Genomic DNA, 27,838 nt, shown 5'->3' with positions numbered 1-27,838 from the left:
GTGAAATGTTATTTTTTATTATATTTGCTCAGCCAACTCATGAGCAACTGATGTTTTCCAATTATTTAGATCTGCCTTTATTTGTGTGAAGTGTTTTGTAATTGTGTTCATATAATTCCTGGTTTTGTTTTGGCAGGTAGACTCCCAAATATTTTATAATATCTACAGTAACTTTATTTATTTATTTTTGCTGATAACTTGAATTTTAATCACCACCATCTACAAAAATGTGGAAATGAAAATTTAATAGCTTCTTCAATTTAAAACAAAATTCTATAAAATATAACATTATCTACACTGTAGAGATAATTTCTTCTTATTTAAAAAACAAACAATTGTAAATCAGGCATTGTTGAGAGAGCAAATCATGATCTTTGTATGAGTTTGCACTTGCTTATTAGCAGAAGTGATCAGAATGTGAACCTTCCAAATTCATTCTTCACATGAAAGTCCTTGCATCTTTCTTGACCTTTTGGGGGTGGGAATGTAATAGTAATTTAAAATGGAAAGATATTTCTCATTAATTAATAGGCCCATATGATCTGCTTAAATCTCCTGGAAGCTTGGGTCACATATGGTGGGAGGAGCTTGCTGAAGGGCGGAGCAGGAAGGGTGGAGTGGAACTGGTAGGAAGTGAGTAAGGTCAGGTCAGAGGGGAAAGAATGCAGGCGAACTGACGCAGGCCAACTGACACATTGTGACAGTTGATAGTGAGAAGGCCCTGGCTGAGGGAGGGGAGGTTTAAGATTGATACATTGTGACAATTCATAGTGAGAAGGCCCTGGCTGAGGGAGGGGAGGTTTAAGACTGATACATTGTGACAGTTGATAGTGAGAAGGCCCCTGGCTGAGGGAGGGGAGGTTTAAGATTGATACATTGTGACAATTGATAGTGAGAAGGCCCTGGCTGAGGGAGGGGAGGTTTAAGATTGATACATTGTGACAATTGATAGTGAGAAGGCCCTGGCTGAGGGAGGGGAGGTTTAAGACTGATACATTGTGACAGTTGATAGTGAGAAGGCCCCTGGCTGGGGGAGGGGAAGTTTGAGACTGACTCATTGTGACAGTTGATAGTGAGGAGGCCCTGGCTGAGGGAGGGGTAAGAATGGCTTTGCCCTCTGCTGTGATCATGTTTATTAACTTCTTTGTCACCATGATGGATTTTGCTTTCTGGTTCTGGGATTTGGCTTCCTGGTGTTTAAATAAATGTTTTTCTTCTGCCTTCCATATGGATAGCCTTTTATATTTTGCGATTGAGAACTACGCTGGCATATTGATAGCCACCACCAGTGCTGTGAATATTGCCTTGGCAATAGAGGGAAGAATAGGCATATCCCGCTCTGAGCTGAAACTTTGGCAGGGCTTCTCATCTAAAACTTTCTGCTGCTGCACCAATCCCACATTTTCATTTACTCTAATGCTATCTTCTCTCATTTCTGGACAGATTGGAGTCGGGGTGCAGGGTGGAAGAGGACTCTGATCTTCACTTTGTCTGGTTCACTAGGGAATATTTAATGTTTGTACATTCATGCTCTTTCTCTTGCTTTTCTGCTCCTCCTCGATTCTGGGCTGTAGCGTCTCAATATAAGGCTGCATGGTCGTAAATAAAGCTGTACTGGGCTTCTGTCTGAACCATTCCTGACTTCTGGGATCTCACCATCCAAATAGTCTTGGGAAAAATCAATGTCACAATCCATACCTTTCTTTCTGACAATGTCAGTAAGGATTTCAATCACAGTGAAAGTTCCTGTCCTGCCAATTCCAGCACTGTAACGCACTACCACAGGGCCTGCATCAAGAATGCTCTCCTGCTTATGATGGACCTCTTCCAAAAAGTCCAAAATTCTCCTGGGGTCAGTGGGCATGCTGTGAGCAGACCACATTCTAAAATGATACTGCCACACTGTTCTCTCCATGTTCTCTTGTCCAACCTTAGAGAGTTTAAGCTCTCTTAGTGTATAGTCATAGGCAGTGCTTTCCTTGATGTTCCTAGCACACATAGCCACATACTCCTTTCGAGCATATTCATTGAGCCAGTACTTGACACATTTACTCTTGCCTCTCTCCACTTCTTTTGTTGTCATGACAATAACTTGGGAGTTCTCCTGGAACGCTATTGTCTAGAAGTCATTTGTTGTGTTCTGCAGACAGCCTTGGGTTGTAATATGACTCTTTTTGGCCTTTGAATTGTTGTGCTTGGTCTCAAATTCAGGCATGATAAAGTTTGCATTAACATAATCTGAAACTGGTTCATTTGGATCCCCATCATACAGAACAACCCTAGTATGATCAAAAGGCAAGATGTTTGTATAGCTGTTTTTGTTTTTATTTTCTGGCTGCTGACCCGCTTTATGACTATATAGGAGCTTGCATTTCTGCTGTTGTAGAGTCTCACATTCTTCCCCAAAGCCTTGATTAACTTTATCTGTTATCTCAGCTAATCTGCTTAATTCTCTCACATAACTTTCAGTCTCTACAGTATTGACACTCATTGTGTTCAGGGGCTTCTTGAGCTGTAGCATTGTGCCCAGAGTTTCCACCATGGGGTTCTTCCTGTGATGCTCCACAAAATCTGTTAAAGGATGAAACTTGTCTCCTCCACTGACTTCATATTTCAGATCCCAGCAGCAAATCATGATGTGCATCACTTTTGATTTGCCATCATTACTCTTGCCCTTGTTATCTCCTTTGTGCACAGAGAGAACAAAATTCCCCTGGGTGGCTCTGGCTTTCCTGCACCAAGAAGCTTCCCTTTTCCTTTCTCAGTTAGTAATTTCTCTCCTTCTTTCTCAGAGAGGTGCCCATGAAACCACCCTCTGAGGTAAGATCTGTACAGTTCAATAGGTACTTGAGCTCAATAACATTGCTATTCTTTTCTTTCAACTGTCTATGATGCTCCATGTAATACTGCACTTACTCATTCAGTGTGGCAAACTTCTCCCCTCCATACAGGTTGTAATAGTCACCAGTTTTCTGAATCTTGATGTGAGTCACAGCACCTTTGCGCCTAACAGAAAGTGCTCAATCTCCTGAGTTATTGTTACTGGGTCTAGTCAAAAAGCTGCCATCAGTGCCTCATGTCAGCAACAAATTTTCTGCCTCCACTTCAGTGATATTTGGGTGAAACCATCTCCAGAATGTCATTATCCTCCCATTCCCAGGCTCCTCTTTGGATCTGCTTCCTCAGGAGTGGGCCTGACTGAAGGTTAGCATGGAGCCTACAGCCCTCTGGCCACCATCCAGGACTCAGGATCCTAGAGCCAAGAGTCAAGGTCCCCCCATACCCAAACACCTTCGCCCCACTCTGCTCCCCCATGCCTCTGCCTCTGCCCCTCTACAGTAACTTTAAATGGAATTTCTCTTTCTGTCTCTTACTGTTGGGCTTTGTTAGTAATACGTAGAAATGCCAGTGATTTATGTGGATTTATTTTATATCCTGCAACTTTGTTAAAGTTGTTTATTATTTCAAATAATTTTTTGCTTGATTCTCTAGGATTCCCTAAGTATATCATCATTTCATCTGCAAAGAATGATAGCTTAGTTTCTTTTCCTATTCTAATTCCTTCTACTTCTTTTTCTTCTCTTATTGCTAAAACTATCATTTCTAGTACCATATTGAATTGGTGACAGTGGACATACTTATTTTACCTTTGATCTTACTGGAAATGCTTCTATCTTATCCCCATTATATATAATGCTTGCTGATGGTTTTAGGTGGATGCTACTTATCATTTTAAGGAAAGCTCCATTTATCCCTATGCTCTCTAGTGTTTTTAATAAGAATAGTTATATTTTGTCAAAAGCTTGCATCTATTGAGATAATCATATGTTTTCTGTTAGTTTTATTGTTGATATGATTAAATATGTTAATAGTTTTCCTAATATTGAGCCAGCCTTGCATTCCTGGTATAAATCTTACCTGGCCTTACTATATTATTCTCATGATAAGTTGCTGTAATCTTTTTGCTAATATTTTATTTAAGATTTTTGCATCTATATTCATTAAGAAAATTGGTCTATAATTTTCTTCCTCTATTTTGACTCTTCCTGACAAGTATAAGTACCATATTTGTATCATAAAAAGAATTTGGTAGGGCTCCTTCTTTGCCTATTTTCCCAAATAATCTATATAGTATTGGAATTAATTGTTCTTTGAATGTTTGAAAGAATTCACTTGTAAATTCATCTGGCCCTGGAAATTTTTTTCCTAGGGAGTTCATTGATGGCTTGTTCAAATTCTTTTTCTGAGATGGGGCTATTTAAGTATTTTACTTCTTCTTCTGTTAATCTGGGTAATTTATATTTTTATAAATATTCATGTATTTCACTAAAGTCATCAAATTTATTGGCCTACAATTGGGTGAAATAGTTTCTAATTATTGTTTGAATTTCCTCTTCTTTGGTGGTGAATTCATCCTTTTCATTTCTGATACTGGTAATCTGGTTTTCTCCTTTCTTTTTTTAAAATCAAATTAACCCAAGGTTTATCTATTTTATTGGTTTTTTCATAAAACCAACTCTTAGTTTTACTTATTAGTTCAATGGTTTTCTAAATTTCAATTTTATTAATCTCTCCTTTGGTTTTCAGTATTTCTAATTTGGTATTTAATTGGGAATTTTAAATTTGTTCTTTTTCTAGCTTTTTTAGTTTTATGCCCAATTCATCAATCTCTTTTCTCTATTTTATTCATGTAAGCATTGAGAGGTATAAAATTTTCCCTAAGAACTACTTTTGCTGTATTCCATAAGTTCTGGTATGTTGTCGCATTATTGTCGTTCTCTTGGATGAAGTTATTGATTGTTTCTATGATTTGTTGTTTGATCCACTTCTTCTTTAGGATTAGATTATTTAGTTTCCAATTACTTTTTAGTCTACTTTTCCATGACCCTTTATTACATATAATTTTTATTGCATCATGATCTGAAAAGGATGCATTTAATATTTCTGTCTTTCTGCACTGGATTGTGAGGTTTTTAATGCTAGTGTGTGGTTTATTTTTGTGTAGTGCCATGTACCACTGAGAAAAAGGTATATTCCTTTCTATTCCCATTCAATTTTCTCCAGAGAGCTACCATATCTAACTTTTCTAAAATTCTACTCAGATCTTTAACTTCTTTTATGCTTATTTTGTGGCTAGATTTGTCTAGTTCAGAGACGGGGAGGTTGAAGTCCCTCACTAGTGTTTTGCTGTTTATTTCTTTCTGTAACTCCCTTAACTTCTCCTCCAAAAATTTGGATGCTATACCACTTGGTGCTTATATGTTTAGTAATGATGTTATTCATTATCTATGGTGCCTTTTAGCAGGTTATAGTTTCCTTCCTTATCTTTTTTAATTAGATCTATTTTTGCTTTTTCTTTGTCTGAGATTAGGATTGCTACCCCTACTTTTCTTTTTAACTTCAGCTGAAGCATAATATATTCTACTCCAGCCTTTATCCTTTCCCCCGTGTTTATCCCCTATTTCAAATGTGTTTCTTGTAAACAACATATTGTAGGATTATGGTTTTTAATCCATTCTGCTATCCATTTCTGTTTTATGGGCATGTTCATTCCATTCACATTCACAGTTATGATTACTATCTGTGTCTTTCTCTCCATCCTCCCCTCCCTTACGCTTTTATTTCTACTTTCTCCCTTTCCCTCCTCAAAAGAATTTTGCTTTGGACCAACTGAATCCCTCAGTCTTCCCTCCCTTTTATCAGTGCTCTTCCTTTTCTTTCCCTTTTCTCTTACTACATCTTCCCTCCCTTCTAACCACCCCCTCCCTTTCCCCCCCTTTCCTCTCCTACTGCCTGTAGGGCAAGTTAGATTTCTATACCTAACTGAGAATGTTGTTCTCCCCATGAACCAATTTAGATGAGAGTAAGGTTCAAACAGTTCTCATTCCTCTCCCTTCTTTCCTTCTACTGTAATATGTTTTTGTGTCTCTTCATGTGATGTAATTTACCCTTTTCTGCTTCCTCCTTTCCTCTTCTCCCAGTATATTCTTTTTCCACCTCTTAATTAGTTTTTTTTTGTCATCACATCAGTTAATTTCTACCCAAACCCTCTGTCTATGTATATAAAGACACTATTCTCAAGAGTTATAAGTATCATTTTCCCATGTAGGGATGCAATCAGTTTGTTGTTACTGAATAACATTTTTTTCCTTTCCTGTATACCTTTTTGTGCCTCTCTTGAGTCTTGTATTTGAAAATCAAATTTTCCATTGAGCTCTGGTCTTTTCATCAGGAAGTTCTGGAAGCTCCCTATTTCACTGAATGTACATCTCATTGCATGAAAGATTATACTCAGTTTTGCTGGGTAGTTGATTCTTGGTTGTAATCCAAGCTCGTTTGCCTTACAGAATATCATATTCCAATCCCTCTGATCTTTTAATTTAGAAATTACAAGGTCCTGCATGATCCTGACTGTGGTTCCATGATATTTGAATTGTTTCTTTCTGACTCTTTGACCTGATAATTCTGGAATTTGGCCTAAGGTGCAGAGGATGACCTTGGCATCTTTGATTACTGACCAGGCAAATTCTAAGTGCTCAGCAGCACCTGCTTCAGCTGCCTTCATGGTTGTTGGAACGACATTCTCATTCACCCATTCTGCTAGGGGAAGTCTTCACATGCTTGGAGTAGACATCCTCTTAACTCAAAGACAGGTTTCAGGCTTGTCAATTACCTTCAACCTGATTTAGACAGTTAAGACAGTTTTGCCCTGGTATGCTACGGTACATGCTACAGCTTCTTGGAGCCATAGGTGAGAGTGGGGAGAAAGTGGACACCAAAAGTGTCCACCAAAGGGATGAGTAGCCCTGAAAAGGGCTCAGCAAGCCCTCACACCAGAAGAGTCCTTTCTGAATACCACCCACACCCTACACATGAGAAAACAGACTGAAAGGATCAATGATTTACCCAAGGTCACAGTCCTAGACAGTGATAGAGGTGACTGAGCTCTTTGTGCCTCACCCCCAGTGAGGGACTATGGCTGTGAAACACTACAAACATCATACTTGGCTGATGTATTGGTTAGTTTGGCTGCATTGCTGTTTCTCCCTTTCTTTTGTCTTAGGATAACTCCAAGGGTCAGGCAGGGGAGTGGGATGCATTGTCAAGACAGGATATGACATATTTACTGAAGAAATTAAAATTACTCCATATCATTTGATTTTGTATTTTGATTTTGATTTTATTCTGTAATTGCCCTGATTCCCCATTTTGTCAAGCCCCATTCCTGAGTTCTGGCTTTAAGCTCCAGAATGAAGCTGTCCTCTGAGCAATTCATAGGTGTGGTTGAAATGAAATGTTGTTATCACTCATGCAGGTAACTCGTGGGACATCTGCTTGTTGTTTGTAAGCTTCAACTAACTTAGCCTGGTGCTATCTCCCCATCCCCCCAAGGTAAGTTGTTTATCCCTTTCTGTCCTTGTGCAAGGAGAGAAGGTTTGCTCTCTCCCAAGGGGACAACTAACCTGGTGGTTCTGGTCCCTTAACAAAGATTACAAGAGGCAAATGAATCCCATAAAATATTTAACATTCCTTAATTGTCATAGAGTTGCATCATTAAGAACATCTGAATGCTAACCCATTTTCCCCAGTATAGTCAATTGTAATGTTCTTTGACTACCCAGACCCCCTCTTTTCCTGTGTGTCTATAAAGAGGGTCCTCCTTTCATACTGGGGTCACTGACCAGTTTGACCTGCTTTGCTAAGTTATATACATCATTGTTAATAAACTGATTATGTTTGGAGTGTGTACCTCAGTTTATTTTTATTGCATTTACTTGTCATATTACTAAGTGCTTACTATTTGACAGGCATTGTCCTGAGAACTGGGAATACAAGAAGAAAGAATAGCCCCCTACTCTGCAATAACTTACATTCTAATGTGAGAAGACAACACAGAAAAGCAGGTTATGGGGGAGGGAGGAAGGAACTAAACAAACACTGATGAAGTGCCTATTACATGCCAGCACTGTGCTAAGCACTTTGAAAAGACCTCATCTGATCTCACAACAGCCCTTTAAAGTAGATGCTATTATTATTCCCACTTTACAGATAAAGAAACTGAGGCAGACAGAGGTTAACTGACTTGTCTAGGGTCCCATAGACAATAGGTGTCCTAGGTCAAATTTAAACTCCAGTCTTCCTGAATGCAGGCCACCATCCTTAGGGTGGCCACACCTAACTGCCTTAGGCATAGGTGGGAAAGTGAAGATACCAGACACAGAAGCCTGATGGAGAAAGTCTGGAAAGTAAGAAGTTCAGCCTATAAGGAATGAAGAGATAGATGCTAAACTTGGGCTTCCTCAAAATGGAGATTCTAGAAGGAACCAGTCAATCAGAGGAAGAAGTCTCAAGAGAAATAGGTATTTCTAATGTGAAAAGTAGTCCAGGGGTGGGGTAAGCTTCCAGGGTGAAGAGGTTTCTATGATATGGTAGGGAAAACACCGTGAAATTGAATCAGGAGTGCAATGAAGATGACATGGTTGACCTGGGCATCCTCCTGAAAATGGAAGTTCTGGGAAGAACCAGCCAATCGGAGGGAGAGGCCTCAGGGGCCTCTGACGTAAAAAATAAAAATAACAATAAAAATTTAAAAAGAAAGAAAAACTCATCACTTCCCAAAGCCTACCTGGTGATGTTTCCCCTGGAACATGGCAAGGTTGTTCCTGAGAGTCAGTTACCAGTGTCTCAGTTTGGAAGAGCACATCAGAAGTTGTGAATTCTGCTGTTGAACTCTTCAGGAATCTAGGGCCATATCACCATCCTCAGATAAGGCATTAGAAGAGGAAGCCTTTGAAAGTACTCTCTAAATACCCAAAGGAGGGATGTTTACCATCCTGTTTACCATAAAGTCACAATGTTAGTTGAGAGAACCAAAGCACTTGAAATTATGTTCCAGTTCTCCTGATTTATAGATACTACTATTAGGGCTCTGGGCTTTTCTCTTAGCAGGAGATGAATATCACAAATCCCTGTAGCCATTTTGCTGCAGGGAATTTAAGCAGCATTTATCTCTTGCCAACCACTGGTTCTTAGAATTTTACTCATGACAAACTGAGGTCAACTTTGCCGCAGAATAAGGATTACTGCCCTAGGCCTTGTACTTTGGTGAAAGTGGAGTTTATATAAGGTAAAGAAAGCTTTAGGCTGAGCATGCAAATTAGTGCCTAATATTACCTCTGCAGGGATCATCTTTGAGAAGGGAGATCGTAGGATTTAGGGCTGGAAGGGCTTGTAGAGATGATCTATTCCACCCTTTTCCTTTTAAAGATAATAATTACAACTGGCATTCAAACAGTGCTTTAAAATTTTCAAACTACTTTACATATATTATCTCATTTGAGCCTCAGACCACCCCTTTGAGGTCATTATAGTACATGCAGCATGGGTAGACTGGCCCATGGTGGGGAACAATCCTTGATGTATTTGCTGTTATTATAAGCCTGCTTCCAATCCAACCCGAGGGAAGCTTTGGAGAGCTGATTTCTGGCTACGAGTAGCAGAGGGGTTTATATTATATGATGATAAAATTGTTCAAACTGGATTTTTAGCCAGAAGAATTGATGACTCAGGAGTTGTTGAGCCAGACCTGAGTGATGGGGGCTCAGAGATGACTGGAAAACCTAGTTCTTCCTGGTCATCCATACAACCCTGAGGGGATTTAGTAATCAGAGTTCTCTGGGTACCCCTTCTATGAACAGAAATGCCACTTGGGGAAGTGACCCTGTGTGTGTGTGGGTGCTACCTGTAGTCGTTATTGTCCCCATTTAGTTGAGGAAACAGAGGCTCAGAGGAGTTATAGGATTTACCGAAGGCCACATAGCTAGTAAATGTAAGAGGTGGTATTTGAATCCTGGTTATTTTTATTCAGTTTAACACTCTATACATTCCCTTCTTTCCTAAAGAGCATAGTCTTCGTAGTCTATGATCTACCATTATTCCCCCACCCCCAACTTGTCTCCACACTCTTATATTTCCTTAATATCCTTTCTTCCTCCTCCTGTCCTCAAGTTCTCAGTTAATTGTTAGGAGTCTACAATTACCCTCCTCTGAGGTGCAAGGGTAGCCACATAAGAACAGACAGGAATTTGTAACCCTTTTTATTGCGTATGGAAGGTTTATATTTAATGCGTGGGCCCTTTTAATATACCTGTATTTATCCCTTAGATTTTATTTCATTTCTGCAGCATGCTCCCTTTCAAAGAGCTCATTGCACCATACAAATCACTTATATAACACTCAAAGAATGTTTCTTAAGGATGACCTATGCATGTCAACAGGGAGAATGGGGAGTAAGATGTGGAAGTTATTTGATACCACCAAACAATTATGATTTCAAATGCTGGGAGGAGGGGGAGAGGGACATTCTGTCACAAAATCCCAGTCTCCATTTCCCAGCAACAAGCTTTCTTACGAGTCTAATCTTTCACTCCCCGTAGCCTGTTTTTTTTGACTGAATTGGTTTCTCCCCTCACTTCCAATATTTCTTTTGCCATCTATCTCAATCTGTCCTGCAAATGAAAGTTCTGTCCCTTACTATGGGCCGGTAGGTCAGTGTAACAACTCTGCCCATTAAATTTTTATATCATAGGATGTAGAGCTGGACAGAATAACAATAGTTTGCATTTACATAACACTTTAGAGTTTGCAATACATTTTACATATGTTATCTTCATTGCTCACTACAATTCTGTGAGGTGGATGCTATTACCCTTATTTTACAAATGACGAAACTGAGAGAGGATAAGTGACTTGCTCTGGGTCATATGCCAGGTGTCAGAGGTTGGATTTGAACTCAGGTCTTTCTGATTCTAAGTATGTAAAAATCTCTATCCAGTGTGCCACCCAAAACCCAGAGATCATCTTTGTTGCTGTTTAGTCCTGTCCAAATCTTCATGACCCAATTTGGGGTTTTCTTGGCTAAAAAATGCAGTGGTTTGTTATTTCCTTCTCCAGCTCATTTTATAGATGAGGAAACTGAGGCAAATAAGGTTAAGTGATTTCTCCAAGGTCACATAGCTGATACATCTAAAGCTAGATTTGAACTCAGGAAGATGTCTTCCTTTCTCCAAGCCCAGAATTCTATCCACTGCAACACCTAGCTGCCCTCGATGAGTGTTGCTTCTTTGTGTCTAAAACCAGGGCACTTTCCCCATACTGCATTGGCTTCAGGGTAGAGAGGAATGGAGGCATGGGTTTCATGATGAACTTGAATCTCCATACATTCTTTTTCTTGGGCATTCTTGTGGGAGCCACACACACACACACACACACACACACACACACAGCTAGTGGAGGGAATAAAGCCATAAAATGAGGGACTGGGGCAGAGAATCAACAGTCCTTGAGCACCTACCCCACTCTCTTAGCTGACTTAAGCAAGTCAATTAACCTTTCACTGCTCCATTCCCTCACCTGCTAAGTGGAGGGAATGATACTGACCCAACTCACCAGGGTGCCAGGAGATTAACCTATATCTTCAAAGGGCCTCATCATCATTAGAGAGCTGTGTAAATGCTAAGTGTTGTTATTTTTATTCGAAGCCAATGACTATGCATGAGCTTTTCCTCCCCTCTCCCCATCCCCCTTCCTCCCTCTACCCTTTATTAATTCTACTGAAATGCTAGGGGTGGGGTAGTGGGGAAGGGATGGGGAAGGAGATGCTTCTGGAATCTGTAGAAATGAAACACCCCGGGACTCATCACTCTAAGGTTAAGTAAATGTTCTCTGCAAATAGCATGGGTTTGGTGCAATGCGAGCGCATATCAGCATCGTGGGTTGTGTGTTTGAATGTGTGAATGTGTTTCTTTTATTAAACATTAAAAGAGCAGAAAATGGCATTTGGGATGTAATCAGACTGGGTCTTTATGTACATTTCCTCTGGAAGCATTATTCCGTGGAGTTTTTTTTTGGCAGGGAGGGGGCAGTTAACCCAACAACCTTAAAGGAGACAACTTTGTGTGGTGGGAAATGTACTGGATTTGGGGTCAGAGAACTTGGGTTTGAAATTCTGCTCCACTGCTTATTAGCTGTGTGACTTTGGGCAAGTCACATCCCATGCTTTCAATTTCCTGTTGGGGTGAGGATACTGCTCTAGATTAAGGTGACTTCGAGTTCTAAACCTATGATCCTATATACTTAATGAATTCAGTGTGGATTAAAGGGTTTGAGTCAGGAGGAAGTCCATATCTTAGAAGGGAAGCCAGACCCATACAGTCACTTATTCCATCTTGGGATCTTCAAGGGACCTAGGAGTACAGCTAGATTCTCAAGAGCTGTCCCTTCTGTAAAATGAGATTTTTAATCTGCAGGGTTCTCCTAAGGGCAAATGCCTCTCTTTGCCCTGTGAGAAAGGAGAACTTCATTTGATAGACAGGTAGAAAGGAGAATTAGATTTGGTTTCAGAAGACTTGGTTCCACAATAATAATTACAGTTAACATTTACAAAGCACTTTAAGTTTTGCAAAATACTTTATATATAGTGTATTATCCCATTAAATTCTCACAATAGCTCTGTGAAGGAGATGCTAGTATCTATCCCCCTTTGACAAGTGAGGAAACTGAGGCTGATGGATGTGAAACGACTTGGCCACAATAAAAAAAAAAACAAACTAGATCTTTCTGTTAGCTGTGACACCTCTCATGTCACTTAACTCTCTGAACTTCAGTTTCCTCATCTGTAAAATGAGGTGAGAATACATAGCTGTTTGTCTTGAAGAATGATGAAGACCAAATGAGATAATGACTGTGAAAACACCCCTGTAATCCTTAAAATGATATGAATGAAATATATGATTATTATTAGTTACTCAAGAAATTAACTGACTTAGCTGGGAGAAGAGGTTTCTAGAATTCTCTGGATTTTAAGAAAAACCACTGTTGTTACTGTAAGGTACCAATATATAGAACACAACGGCTTCTGATGAATTATAAATGAATATCACACAGAGGGTAATGGAGAAGTATGGTGGGGTTTGAGTGGGCTACACCATATAATCAAAGAACTTCAAAGAAGTAAAGAAGAAAGAAATGAAAGAAAGATGGAAACAAACATTTATTAAACACCTACTATATGCCATGTACTGTACTTTGCCTTACAAATATCTCATTCTATCCTCACAACCTTGGGAGGAAGGTGCTATTATCATCCCCATTTTACAGATTAGAAAACTGGAGGCAAACACAGGTTAAAGTGACTTGCTGTGGGCCACACAGCTAGTAAGTTTCTAATGGCTGGACATGAACTCAGGGATTCCTGACTCTAGGCCAGTGCTCTCTCCATTGTGCCAATGAGGGCTAATGGATAGAAAACTGTGTGTGGTGTAATAGATAGGACACTGGACTTGGAGTCAGGAAGACCTGGGTTCAAATGCTTCTTCAGATATGCACTTCCTTACTATGTGACTCTAGGAAAGCCACTTAAATCTGTCAGTGCCTCAGTTTCCTATCTGTAAAATCAATGAGGAGGAAGGGTTAATTAAACTTGATGGTATCTAAGATTCCTTCTAGTTCTAAATCTAAAAGATGTCATCAAGGAAATGAATGATGGGAAGAGATGTCATCTGGCAAGGGTAAGGATGAGAGATGGATGGCTAGAAAGTTCTGTTTGTATCCTTGTAATGTTATTAAGGCCTCTAGTATGGGGAGATTATGTCCATATGATGATCTTGCAGGGAGGACAAGGACAAAAACCTCTCTGGTGGACAGGCATGGATGGGCTGTGATATGTATCATAGGAGACAACTCCAAAATCAGTGACATCTCAGACCTATTTGAGTAGAATCAGATGATTTGGGGAAAGTAATTACCCCAAGCTCCTTGCAGAAGAAAGACATAAAAGGGTTTCGAGTAATTAGAATTAATGGTAGGGATGATTGATGTTTACTCAATCAAATCACTCTACCCCCACTTAAAGTAAGTGATAAGATAATCAATCCGTAGGCTCTAGACTAACTGTCAAAAGTCCTTCAAACTATAATTCTGCAGAAGAGTCATGCTTACATAGACTGAACTAATTTGGCCATACCCCAAGGGCCATCTATAAATTATCAAGCTAGATAACTGAAATCTTTTCCAGAAATTGGAGCAAGCATGGCTTTTCCAATTAAACAAATTGGAAGAAAATTTTGGGGGAAAAGCCCTCATCTTTGACTTCTGACTGGTCTCCTTCCCCCACATCCCTTTTTGATTAGAGAAAGACTTTTGAATTTCAAAAAGTCTGAAAGATTTTGAATTTCCCATATCTATATCAGCATACTAGCATTGTCTCCCCAGAAGGATGACAACAATGTCTGTATCAGGAGCAAAGGACAGATGTATCCAGATTCGCTCTGCCTAAGGGAAACTTCTCGAGAACCCCACAAATGAGAGAAGACTTCCAACAACTAGGAAATGTGAGTCACCGCTTTGCCACATGTATACTCTATGTTTAAACCTACTTCCCCTTGGACTCTACATGTTCTTGTGGGAGAATGTATTGCAGACTTTTGGGGGAGATATTTTATACTAATTGTTTTTACTGTATCACCTTAGCAAAAGCTATTTAAGGCTGCTAATGAAATTATAATTTTGAAGTGAAAATGTAATGACATTAGAGAATCATCCTTGACTCTTTAGGTTCCCCAAAACCCTGAAGGAGAGATGTAGCTAAGTATTGGGGATTGGCTTTATTAGTGAGAGTTGGAATAAATACCTTTAGAACTTACATGGGCTACTAAAAAACTTACATGGGCTTACACCCTCCCTCCTGCTGTCTATATTTCTCTTCAAAGAAAAGAGGTTAACCTCCTCTTGCAATCCTCAATATGGTCTAAAGCAAACAGTGAAATAATACAATTTAATGCAGCTCATAAGTCCAAAGTGTGAGAGAAATGAAGGCAGTATGAATAAGACATTGGGCAATAAAGAAGTATAAATATTGTATATTTATACTTGGGAGTCCTGATTTCCATAGATCTATGATCTCATCAATGTGAATACTCCCTTCTTCAGTGCAGGTTGCAAACATCCATTCCTTTTCAACTCATGTGATTTTTGCCCATATTCTCTCATGAATCTTCCCTAACGGCATTACTCAGTATGCTAGAGACCTTCCTCTAGGCTGGACAAAAACCAGGAATTTTTGTATCTAAACCAGTCAAGCCCCACAAATCCCACTAAAGCCACAGCCCTGCAGATGTGTTGCTCCCAAGGAAGCTACCACAGTGAGGGGAAAAGAAACTATAATTTGGTAGCTTGCTATTTTAACTGATTATTCTTGAAAACTATGTGCTAAGCTTAATTGTTTCTACTCTGCTTGTGGAAAATAAGGCTTTTAGCACCCTGTAAATGTGGTACCTTGGAGAAACATTTTTCTTGCCCCAACCTAGTCACAATTTGCATTTAAGTTCTCCCGCCCCTGCTTACCTTTAATTGATCACTTTTTGGGGAAACAGCAGACACTCCCTAATCAATACTCAGTTCTCTTCTTTTTCTTCAGAGTACATTGATTGTGGTTTATAGTTAATACCTGTCACTTTCCACTTTCATGATTTACTGAGTGTTAAGAAGAAGAAAGGTTGTTTTTGGCTTTTATGCTACGTTTCCTTTTATTTGCCCTGAATCTTGTCTTCCAGTGATATTTCTATTTACATTGAAGTAGTTTTTGTGTACGTTGTTCTTCTGACTCTGCTTTCCTAATTCTTCACTATTTCATATGTCTTTCTATCCTTCTTTGACTACTTCATATTCATCATTCTACATTCTACATTCTACATTATTATTCTATGATATTCACATAATACATTTTGTAGGATATTCTCTGAGTGAAAAGTAGTTTTCTTTGCTTTTTGGTATATTATTTTCTAGATTATTCTTTTACTTTAAAAAAAAAAAATCTATGAATAGTCCTAAGTGATTTGAATAGTATTTCCTTGATAGATGAATGACATTTTTTTAATTGCTCACAAGATCCTCTATTTAAAGAGCTAGAGTTTGGCAACTACCTTTCTGGGTAGGTTATATTTGGGGTTCATTGCTACTGACATCCTATGGGATTCTATTAGACTAGAGCTAGGGTGGGGAACCTGTGGTCTTGAGCCACATGTGATTCCATGCTAGTGCAACCCTTTGATGGAATCCAAACTTTACATGTGGCCTCAAGGCCACAGGTTCCCCACGTCTGGACTAGATTAAGGTTTTCAACCTGGGGTCCTAAGGATTCTGTGGATAGATTTCAGGGGGCCTATGAACTTGAATGGGAAAAATTTCTTTATTTCAATATAATTGGTTTCATTTGTAATCCATGTATTTTATTTTTTTATTTAAAAACAGTTCTGAGAAGGGGTCCATGACACACAAAAAACCTTAACAACTTCTGGTCTAGAGCTGGTCTATTAGTTCCAGTACTTCTATGCAATTTTCTTACATGATTTTCAAAAATATGTTTTTTAGTTTCTTTGCTTCATTTTTCTTGTTTTTTGTTTGTTTTGTTTTTGTTTTCCTGGGAGATTAGTGACTTTTAGATCATCTTGCCATGCTGCCTTTAAGGTCAGTTGCTCTGGTTTATTAAGATCTGAATTGTTTTTCAATTTTACTTTCTTTTACCTTGCTCTAGTATTTCTTGTGGTATCTCTGCATTTTTGTACTTTAATTCTACATTCTTTTTTTTCAGTGTCCATCTACTGTTTTATTAAGATTTTCTACCTTTTGTTCTATGTTGTCATTTTTATTATTTGTCTTGAAGTTTTTTCCTCCTTCTTAATAGCATCCTTTAGTTCTCTTAGTAAACTTCTCAGCTTTTCTGGAGGTTCTTTTCATATTTATATTCTTATTTGGTGGTGGGGGAGAGAGAGGAAAGGCTACTTGTTAAAAAAGAATTATTCCTTTCTTATTCAGATTTCTCCTTGTTTTTCTTTATCCATTTTTATCCCCACTATGTTAGGAATGTTTTTTGGTTTACTCATTTCCTTAGTTTCTCTGCTAGTATTTCTACAAAAATCTCTTTGTTAGGATTTTTCTTTTCCTCTTTTCATCTTAAAAATTATTTGATGTATTTCTTGCTAGACTATAGGAATCTGGGTTTAGTTGTAACTACTCAACAACCTTTTGTTTTTTGTTTTTTGTTTTTTTTAGTTCTTTTAGTATTCTGAGAGGAAATAGCATTTGAACTGTCCATTAGTTGTCACCTGTTTTTACTACATAACTGGACTTTGCTAGTCATAAATTTCCTGGATGGTATTTTTTATGCCGTTTCTTAAGATGCAAATCATTCATAATGTGCCACATTCTACCTCTATGCAATCCAGTCTTTCCATGGGCCATTTGATTACTTACAATTGTGATTCTTTTAAAAGAAAAGTAAAAATGTTTAATAAAATTAAAAAATATAACCATAGCTATTTCCAAGTTGAGTTGAAACACTTTAATGGTATCTAAGAAGCATCATCAAGGTGGCAATAGTAAATAAGCAGAGGTGGTGAAGATTTTTCTGCTTAGCAGAATTTTGGAAACAATAATAAAAATGAATGGAGAGATTTACATTGTCTCTGGTAAAGCACATATGAACAATGTCACAATATCAACTTTGTTGACTCTACTGCTTCTAGAATAAAATACAAATTCCTCAGTTTGATATTGAAAGTCCATCATGATTGGTCTCTAACCTACATTTCTAGACTGATTATTACTGATTATCATATTAGTCCTCTTTCTTCTCTCTCTATGCCAGTTAAACTGACCTGTTTGCTTTTCCCACTTATGCCATGCTTTCTTCCATCATTGTGTTTTTGCACAGGCTGTTCTTCATGCTTGAAATGCTCTCCCTCTTTATTTTTCTATTGGGATGCCCAACTCCCTTCAAGGCTGAACGCAAGTGCCACCTCCTACTTGAGACATTTCCTCAGGTCTTGGATGTTAATATTGCTCTTCCTCCATACAAAATTATTTTGTATATAGTTTATATTTACTTATCTATGTATATGTTGGGTCACTCCCAATAAGTTCCTCTTAAAATGTAAACACTTTAAGGATAAAGACTATTTTATTTTTACCTTTGTATCTCCAGCACTTGACATGGTATATGGCATAGTAGAATAGTCTGAGTAATAGAAAGGACAATAATGTGGAAGTCAAAGAATCTCAGTGTGGATCAAGATTTTGCCAATGATTATCTATATCCATAGCCTCGTCTATGGGCAAGGTCACCTATTTGCTTCAATTCCTCCCATTTGTAACACAGAGATAATATAGTCCAGTAGTAGCATTGCCCTTATTGAGGGATCATTTATGAAGAAGATGAAGACAAAGAAGAAGAAGAGGAAGAGGAAGAAGAAGGAAGAAGGAGGAAGAGGAAGGAAAAAAGAAGGAAAAAAGGAGAAAGAGAAGGAGAACAAACAACTACCACCACCATCACCACCACCACCACCACCACTATAACAGCCATCACAAATTCCATGCATTATGACTCATGCAGTTTATTAACAGGAAAGCCCTTCAGACCCTCATTCAAAACCCATTTGCCTTATTTTAAGATGTAATTATAACAAGCCTAATTATTTGGTTTCCTGGCTTACAGCTGCTTAGCAGGAACACAATAGAAATGGGAGAGGCTGCTAGAGGCAGATGTCATTTAGTTCAGAGGTGTCAAACACAAGGCTCCTGACAGCATTGCCCTGCAACAATCCCGAGTAGAGCTAGAACCAGATTAAAATGTAATTTGAAAAAACAAAATAATAAACATATAAAAATTAAAATATAATAGAACATAGATAATGTTAATATGTAGTTTTCTAAGTCAATATGGCCCACAGGGATCCTTGTATATGGCTTAATGACTCGTATTCTATTTGAGTCTGATACCACTGATTAATCCATCTTCCTAATCTTGCAGATAAGAGAACCAAGGCCTAGAGAGAAGTGATTTGCTAAGGATCACACAGAAATTAAGTAGCATTGTTGGAATTTAGACTCAGGAATTTTAAGGTCCTTCATAACCTGGCTCCTTCTTTTATTTCTAGTCTACTTACAAGTTACTCCTCTCCATATACTCTACAATCCAATGACATTAGCTTCCTTGAACAAGATCCTCCATCTCCCAATTCTCAGAGAGTTTTCCCTAGCTATCCTCATTCATGGAATGCTCTCCTTCCTCATCTTTGCCTCAGTTTCCCTGGCTTCCTTCAAGTCTTAACTAAAAGCCTACCTTCTACAGGAAATTTCCTGATTCTCTTTTCCTGATCTTTCTTTATTCAGATGCCTTCCCTCTGAGACTACCACCATCTTAATCCTGTATGTATCTTATTTTTATATAGCTTTTGGCCTGCTGTCTCCTCCATGAGACTGTAAGCTCCTTGAGAATGGGGATTATTTTTTGCCTTTCTTTGTATCTGTAGTACTTAGTTCAGTGTCAGGCATATAGCAAATTTTTAATAAAAGTTTGTTGACTTGACTCGAACCCAGGTTTTCTGAGTTCAAATCCCATGTTCTTTCTACTACTAAATGCTGCTTCTCTAGATACTGATACTGATGCTTCTGAGTCACCAGGAAAAGATTAAGTTATGTTCTTGTGACCTGCTTAGATGACTTCTAAGATTCCTTCCAACTACAAATTCTATGAATTTGATTCTATAATTAGATGCCACCTTTTTTGTTTTCTCAATTCTTGTTTTAAAATTTTCCTTGATTCACCTTCAGAGATCATGGAAAGCATGAGTGGGCTGGAGGTAAGGTAGAGGCTGGGATGGTGTCCCACGGTGGTTGATGAACACTTTGAAAATTGTTATGGAGGGGAGAGACCATGGATGGAATATGCTTGCATTTGTCGATGAAGGGAGAGAATAGAATAGACTGAAGGGAGGACAATATTTATCCATGTAGAACTCCTCAACTGTGATAACTCAGCTGCCAATAAGATGGTATTGGGTGAGGGATGAAGAAGGGGACTTACTCTTAGATTGAAAGTAACAAGCTAATAGAGGTTAAAATTAATCTAAGCCCAAAACAGATTCAGTAGGATGGAAGGAGAGATATGAGCTGATAAAGGACTTAGGAGTAGAAGAGCTTAGAATATGTGAGTAGGGACCAGAGTTGTATCTAGGAAAATTTCAACCAGTAACAAGTACCCCAAACTTACAAGAAATGTGCCCCAAGTTGCTAGGGGTGGTGGGGATGTCAAGCCACATAGTGGGAAGAAACAAAGACACTACTGGGAAATTCCCCTCATGGGATGGCTGTGGAAGAGAGGACCAGACCAGGGTAATGGGGGAAGGACATTTATATTGCCCCTACTCTGTGCCAGGCACTGTGCTAAGTTTCTTTATAAATATGATGTTATTTGATTCTCACAACCAGCAGACAAAATATTTCTGTTATTGTTCAGTCATTTCAGTTATATCCATCTCTTTGTGACCCCTTTGGAGTTTTCTTGGCAAAGATACTGGAGTGGTTTGCCATTTCCTTCTTCAGCTCATTTTACAGATGAGGAAACTGAGGCAAGCAGGTTAAGTGACTTGTCCAGGGTCACACAGCTGGTAAATGCCTGAGGCCAAATTTGAACTCAGGAAGATGAGTCTTTCTGACTTTAGAACTGGCACTCTATCCATCTTGCCACCTAAGTGCCCCTAGCAAGTGAAATAGGTGCTATTATCATTCCCATTTTATAGATGAGGAAACTGAGATATACAGATTAAGTGACTTGCCCAAGGTTGTACAGCAAGTAAGTGCCTGAAGCTGAATTTGAACTCAGATCTTGACTGCAGGCCCAAAACTCTATTCACCACTGTGCTACCATCTACCTCAGGTGCAGGGTAAGAGGTCACAATAGTGTGCTTTCTATTTTAACTAGTTATTTTTGATAGCTAGGTGCCCCGTTCTATAGTTTCTAATTTGCAAGGACTGTTAGTACTCCAGGACAAAGTCCTATATTCCCTGCCCTAGTTAGGCCCCTATCAAGAACAAGTCCCTGCAAGAGAGGAGTTGTAGCCCAAGTGGAGATCAAAGTTCTGCTTGTTTGCTAAAGCACACTAGGGAGATCTTCATGACAAATTAGCAGGTGGGAAATACTGATCTATACCATACCTCTGTCTCCAGGCGTATTTGAACCCAGCATTCAATATTTAAAGGACATCTCTGGATTCTGGGAGATACTCACCCAATTTATGCTGGAATGGAGAATTAGCCAAATCATCTCTGCACTCTAAAAACAGCTCAGTAATAATGGAGAGAGGTGGATTGATCTCTTCATTTGGATTCTGACAGGTTTAATCTCAGCGTGGTCAAGAATTTAGGGCAATGTAAATCAGCTATCAAGGTCTCTCCTTTTCTCTTCATGAGTCTCCAGTGAGGAATCCAGCAACCAGCCTGGCCTGTTGTTCAGAAGTCCCAGGGAGGACCCCTTTTTAACAACAGATAAGGGAATTATGCAAGAGTCTTTGGAAGAAAAGATTCTGTTGTGCATTGTCCTATTGAATGGTTTCCTCTAGAACCTTGCAATTTGAACCTTGACCAAGAAGTCTTTCATGTTAATTAATGGCACCTGGGAAGGAAAGTAGAGGGGAAACAATGGAATGATTTTCTCATGTTTCAATTTGTGATCCTTGGGATCTGATGAATGAAGACAGCCTATTCAGTTCTATAATTATGCCAAGAAGGGACAGTGAACAGAAAGGCAGCTAGGTGGTGCAATTGATAAAACAAGTGCCAAATCTGAGTTTAAATCTTGTCTGGGAGCACTTAACTAGCTGTTTCCCCCTCTACAAAATGGGGATAATAATACTGCCTACCTTGCAGGGTTAGTTTGAGGATTAAATGAGATAATACATGCAAAGCCTTTTGCAGACTTTAAAGTGTCATATAAATGCTAGCTATAATCCAAGATAGATAATCAATCAATAAGCAATAACAAAAAGTGTGCCAGGCATAGAATAGTTAGATGGTGCAGTACACAGAGCTCCAGTCCAGGAGTCAGGATGACTCATTTTCTTGAGTTCAAACATAGCCTCAGACATTTGCTAGCTCAGTGACCATGAGCAAGTCATTTAACCCTGTTTGCCTCAGTTTCCTCAACTATAAAATGAGTTGGAGAAGGAAATGACAAACCACTTTAGTATATTTACCAAGAAAACCCCAAATGGGGTCTTGGATCCTTTTTCATTCATTTGTTTATTCCTTCCTTCCTTCCTTCCTTCCTTCCTTCCTTCCTTCCTTCCTTCCTTCCTTCCTTCCTTCCTTCCTTCCTTCCTTCCTCCTTCCTTCCTCTCTTTTTACTATGGACTCCACAATCATCAACCAACATAAACATCTCAATGTGCAAATAAGAGCAAAAGAGAGAATTGTATATGTGAACTTTCCGGTCTATCTTTCCAAGTTTATTTGTCATTACCCCACTTTACATATTGGTGTGCTCAAGCAAAACTGTCCTACTTGTTGAACTGGAACTCTATACATTCAAACTCCTTCCTCAGTACCTTTGCGAAGACCATCTATTGTGAATGGAGCACACTTTCTCCTCGCTTTTGCCTCTTTCAATTTCTGGCTTCATTCAAGGCTCAGCTCATATGCTACCTCTTACAGGAAAAATTTCCTGATCTTTTATGTTGCTTTCTCCCTCATGAAATTATCATGTTTATACTGAACTCTTTGCCTGCTACATTCCCTATAGTAGAATATCCCCTTTGGTAGACACTCTGAAGACAGGGGTTGTTTTAGTTTTGTCTTTGATTCCCCTATGACACATCCCGTTTCTTTCAGGTAATAGGTACTGAGTAAATACTTATGAGACTAGATTGGAATAATGATAATATTAGGCAGTTAAAAATCATAGATCCTGATTACTAGGGCAGAGCATTATACTGAAGGGACTTTAATTGGAGGTCATGGTTTAAAAAAGCTTTACTTTCTTCTACCTCTGTTCTGGCTCCTATGGCCATAGAAATGGGGAAAAGAAAGAAGAAGTGATGGTTCTCTTGGAGATAACTGTTTTTTTTTTTCATTGTTTTGGTTAACAGATTAATTTTTTTTTCAAATCAACCAGAAAAATCTATGTGGGGGAAATGGATTGAACCACAGGATCATAGAACAGGAAAGGACCATAGAGGTCATTTAGTCCTTCGCTTCTTAAACTATAGTTTGTGACCCCATATGGAGTCATGAAAAAATTGGCAACAACAAAAGGTTTCTGAACGTGGAGCAACCGAAAATTAATTAAAAATCAAACGTGTCATGAATCCCAGGTGCCATGTTGCATCATGAAATTTTACTGCTGCCTTGGTTCTGAACACAAAGCACGTGTACTTTGCACTGCCCTTGCCCACCAGCCACAAAATGCTAAGAAAAGTTGTCAAAATGGTGAAGAGGTTAGGAGTAGAAAAAGGTTAAGAAGCCCTGATTTAGTCTAAAGCCCTCATTTTACAGATGAGAAACACAGAGACTGAGAGAGGTTATTAACTAATTTACCCCTGGTCACACAGCATCAGAGGTAGGTTTTGAACTCAGGTCCTCTGACTCAAGAGTCAGTCCTCTTTCCATTGTACCCCACTGTCTTCTAACAATGTATGGTAAGTCTTTCTGTTTGGCCCTGCATATGTAGGCTCCGTTCTATGAGTCTTATTTCCTCTTTCATTTTATATTGGCCTACAGAAGAATTCCTTAAAATGTCTTCATACCAGATCTCCTGGGGCTTGTTCTCCAGACCATTCTGAAATCAGACCCAAAGTAAATTTCCTTTACATATCCAGTCAGAGGCTCAGGATAGCTGTTCCCCTTCAGCTCCCTTGCTTGCCTTAAGAAAAAAAAAGATCCTGGCCATCTATGACAGATGGAGGTAGCTTGATTGAATCTAAAACTATTGAATAATACAAACTCATGAAAAATAAATACATTCAGAGGAGTAAGCTTTTCCACAGCAGCCTGTCCCTTCGTATTTTTCCTGACAGGCTGTCTGATTTATGATGGCAATTCCTCTTAATTTCTTATTATGGGTAATTTTTTTCCTTCTTCATATAGTATGAAAGTTTTTATTGTGCACAGAAGGGAAAAGGAGATATCCACAGATAGTAAACTGATGCCAGCCCAGCATCTTGAATTGCCCCTTGAACATAAGCTCATGTAAAAGTTAATCAGTGAGAAGACTGACTGTACCGTGTGCAGTTATGATCAAGGTCCATATTCAAGCTCTGGCTAAAAAGGAGAGTGGTTCTAACAGCAACAGAATGGGAAACATCTCTCTCTCTCTCTCTCTCTCTCTCTCTCTCTCTCTCTCTCTCTCTCTCTCTCTCTCTCTCTCTCTCTCACACACACACACACACACACACACACACACACACACACACACACACACACACACACTCACAAAGGGATTCTTCAAACACAAGGAAAACAAATCAGCACCATTTTCAGACAGACCTAACTTAAAAAGCTGAGTCCTCTCCATATTCTCACTCTGGGCAGAGGCAGTACAATGTTTGCTGTTTGCAATCCAAATATTGTCCTGTGGCCTGGGGGGAACGAATAGCAGCCAAAGCTGAGGGGAGAGAGGTGGTGGTGGTAGGAGGCCAGCTCATGCCAGCTCCATGAGCTACATACAAAAGCTAATCAGAGCGACAATGCAACAGTGCGGGTTTGGAGGGCACTGCCAGCCCTATTCAGTCTTCCTTTGTGGGAAAGAAAGGTAGCATCTCACACCCTGCTCTTTTCTGTTCTTGTTTGTCTCCTGAAATGTTCGTCTTTGTTGCTGATTGTAAAGTTCACACTAAAAAAAAAAAGACTTTTTAAAAAAGGTCCAAAGAAGGGCCCAAATTGGACCTGGCTGACCCTCCTGGAGGAGACAGTGTGGTTCAGTGGAATGAACAATGGATTTCAAATTAGAAGGCCTGGGTTTAGGTCTTTGCTCTCTTTCTGACTATGAGTATGACTTTTAGGCGCGTCATCAGATGACCTGTAGAAACTATTCTACCTTTTAAAATCCCTGATACAGAGGAAAAGAACACTACATTTGTAGTCAGAGTATCTGAACTCAAATCCCATCTCTCATTTACTACCTGAAGGATCTTAGGCAAAACCCTTCAACTCTCTGTCCCCACTTTCCTCATCTGTACAATGGGAACATTGAATTAGATGGCTTTGAAGGTCTCTCCACTTGGAAATCTCTGAAACTATAAGACCCACAATGATTGTGTCACAAAAACTTTGAAATTACATAGGCTCAAATAAGATGCTACACTTACCTTTTAAAAAAAAAAAAATCAGAAAAAATCAGTCCCATTTCTCACTGATTTCCCTAAGAGAGAATCCTTACTTGTAACAGAAGTATATAATTAAGCAAAATGAACGAATACATTGGTAATATCTGACAATGTATGGTTTATCACATACCTATAAAATAAGACCTCTCTGCTGAGAGGAAACTGAATTTCATCATGAGTCCCCTGAAGTCAATGTTGGTCACAGCATTAATCAACGTTTTAATGTCTTTCAATGATTTTAAAAATGTTATTGTAGTTATTGTGTAAACTTAATCTGATTCAGAGAATTCAGGTCCTGGCTCTCTCCTGTCTTTCATGAATTATTTTAGTACCTCATAAAAGAAGCAGAGGGGCAGGGAAGAAAGACTACACATCTTTCCAAGTTTCTCTAAATGTTTCATATTAATATTTTTTTATGAAATCATATTGTTCAATAATATTCATTTGCCATCTTTTGTTCAGCCATCTCCTAGGTGATGACTACATATTTCATTTTTAGTTTTCTTCTACCACAAAAGGTACCACTCCAAATATTTATGTGCATATGCATCCCTTCCCTATTGTTCTTGCCTTCCTTGGATTATACTGCTGTTATAGTTAGTGACTTGTTTAGGAGAATTCCAAATTGTTTCCCTGAATGGTTGAAATAATTCACAGCTGCACCACCAATGCATTAGTATTCCTATCTTCCCACATTTCTTTCAATATTTACTATTTTCATTTAATGCCATTGTTGTCAATCTGAAAATGCATCTGTATTCTTTCATGATTTCTATTTATATTAAGTCTCAATATCTCTAGTCATTAAAGATGGGCTGTGTCTTTGCCAGCCACAACTGTGGGGCTCAGTTATCTGAGTCTACCTGGCCCTTGAACAGATGACATTATCACTGGGGTCACCTCCCTTTAGAGATAGGTCAGTTTTGAACCAAGAATAGACAATCTTGTTAATGGTAGAAGGCCAGTCTCTCAGCCCAGTCACATGACCCATTGTTATATCCTTTTCTGAAATTCACTATTTGTGGTTGAGTCATTTTTAAGTCATGTCTGACTCTTTGTGACTCCACTTTTTGCATTTTCTTTGAGAATGGTTTGTCATTTCCTTCTCCAGCTCATTTTATGGATGAGGAACTGAAGCAAATAGGGTTAAGTGACTTGCCTAGGGTCATACAGCTGGTAAGCATCAGAGGCTGGATTTGAAGTCTGCAGTATAACTCTTCCTGATTCTAAGCCCAGTGCTCCATCCACTCTACCACCTACTTGCCCTGAGATCCACTATACTGGATTGAAATATTTCCTCATAATACTTATTATCTAGGACTAAGGACAAGTCATTTAATTCTCATCCATCAACCTTAGTTTTCTCATTTATAAAGTGAGGGGATTGAACTGGAGGTCCTTCTTAGTTCTAGATCTATCATCCTATGACTTGGGTAAAAAACTAGGACTTGAGAATGGATATTTGCTATTCAATGGATAAAACAGGACTTTTAGCCAAGACCTGGGCAGGATACTCCTGATGAGAAACTGCTTCAAATTACATTGCTGCTGAAGATGCATCCTTTTACAAATGCTGGTGTTTATACCAGCACGTTCAAGACTTGTGATGGACGTCTGAAGTTATAAACCCCTGCAGTTAATTGAACTATTATTTTTGCAGTGCTGTCTTTCATGACAAAATGATCACTTGAATATTTTGGAATACAAATGAAAGGGTTCCATTGCAGCTCTGGTTCCTCCCAGGGCTTTCTGACTTCAAGGTTATTTATAGCTCTTGGGGAGTTTAGACCCTGACTCTCCTATCCTTCATCAACGCCCGTGGTACCCCTCCCTCACAAAACAAGTGGAGAGGCAAGGAAGAGAAGTTACACTTGCTCTACTTGAGCCATTTCCTCGAAGCAAGCTAGTTTCCTGGAAAAGGGCAAGGAATGGAGGCTGGGAGCTGGAGCCCATCTGGGCACATGGTCTGGTGAGACATGATACTGAGTGTTGAGGATATTTGTCCTGATAGAGATGGTGATCAGTGTGTGGACTGCCTTTGGAATTTTGAAAGGGACCTCAATGATTCTATCACTGATGAGTTCAACAAGAAACTGGCTAATAAGGTTGGCTACAGCGTTGGTCTCTGCATTTGCCTGTATGATATCACTGTCACAGAAGAAACCAGCAAAATGCTGATGGCCCTTCTTATGTCTAAGTTATTCCTCAGCTAACATGGTTTTAAGGCTTCTCTTCATTCTTTGGACTTTACCATCTTGTCTCAACTGCTTCCTTATTCCTCTGCCCTGGCAGTGTCCCTTTTACATTGATGAGTTCTTCCTTGACCCTCCATTTTGAGGAAGGGCACAGACCCACCATCCCTCATTCTCCAGACTTCACCACCATTTCCCCCCAATTTTCTACTCCATGTTTTCAATATGATCCAAAGTAATTTTCATTTCCTCTGTGAAGATTTTTACTGATTTCTCCCCTTTCCAAACTCCAGTGGAATGATAGCACGACAAATTTCAGTGCTCAATTAATAGCTAGTTGTGGACATTTGCACAGAACAAGGAGTGTATCATATTTCTTTTGTGTCTTCCAAAGTACCTAGCTTAGCACAGGATAAATAGAAGGCTCTAAAA

The 27,838-nt window shown here is 39.0% G+C and overlaps 1 pseudogene; it reads right to left on the bottom strand.

Moving 5' to 3' along the window:
- Nucleotides 1–257: 257 nt before the first annotated feature.
- On the bottom strand, nt 258–3,298 carry LOC140529063 (tyrosine-protein phosphatase non-receptor type 11-like; annotated as a pseudogene).
- Between the last annotated feature and the right edge of the window lie 24,540 nt (nt 3,299–27,838).

Source organism: Notamacropus eugenii, chromosome 2 (assembly GCF_028372415.1).
Source record: "Notamacropus eugenii isolate mMacEug1 chromosome 2, mMacEug1.pri_v2, whole genome shotgun sequence".
NCBI classification, from domain to species: domain Eukaryota; kingdom Metazoa; phylum Chordata; class Mammalia; order Diprotodontia; family Macropodidae; genus Notamacropus; species Notamacropus eugenii.
This window is presented reverse-complemented; position numbering and strand designations above follow the sequence as displayed.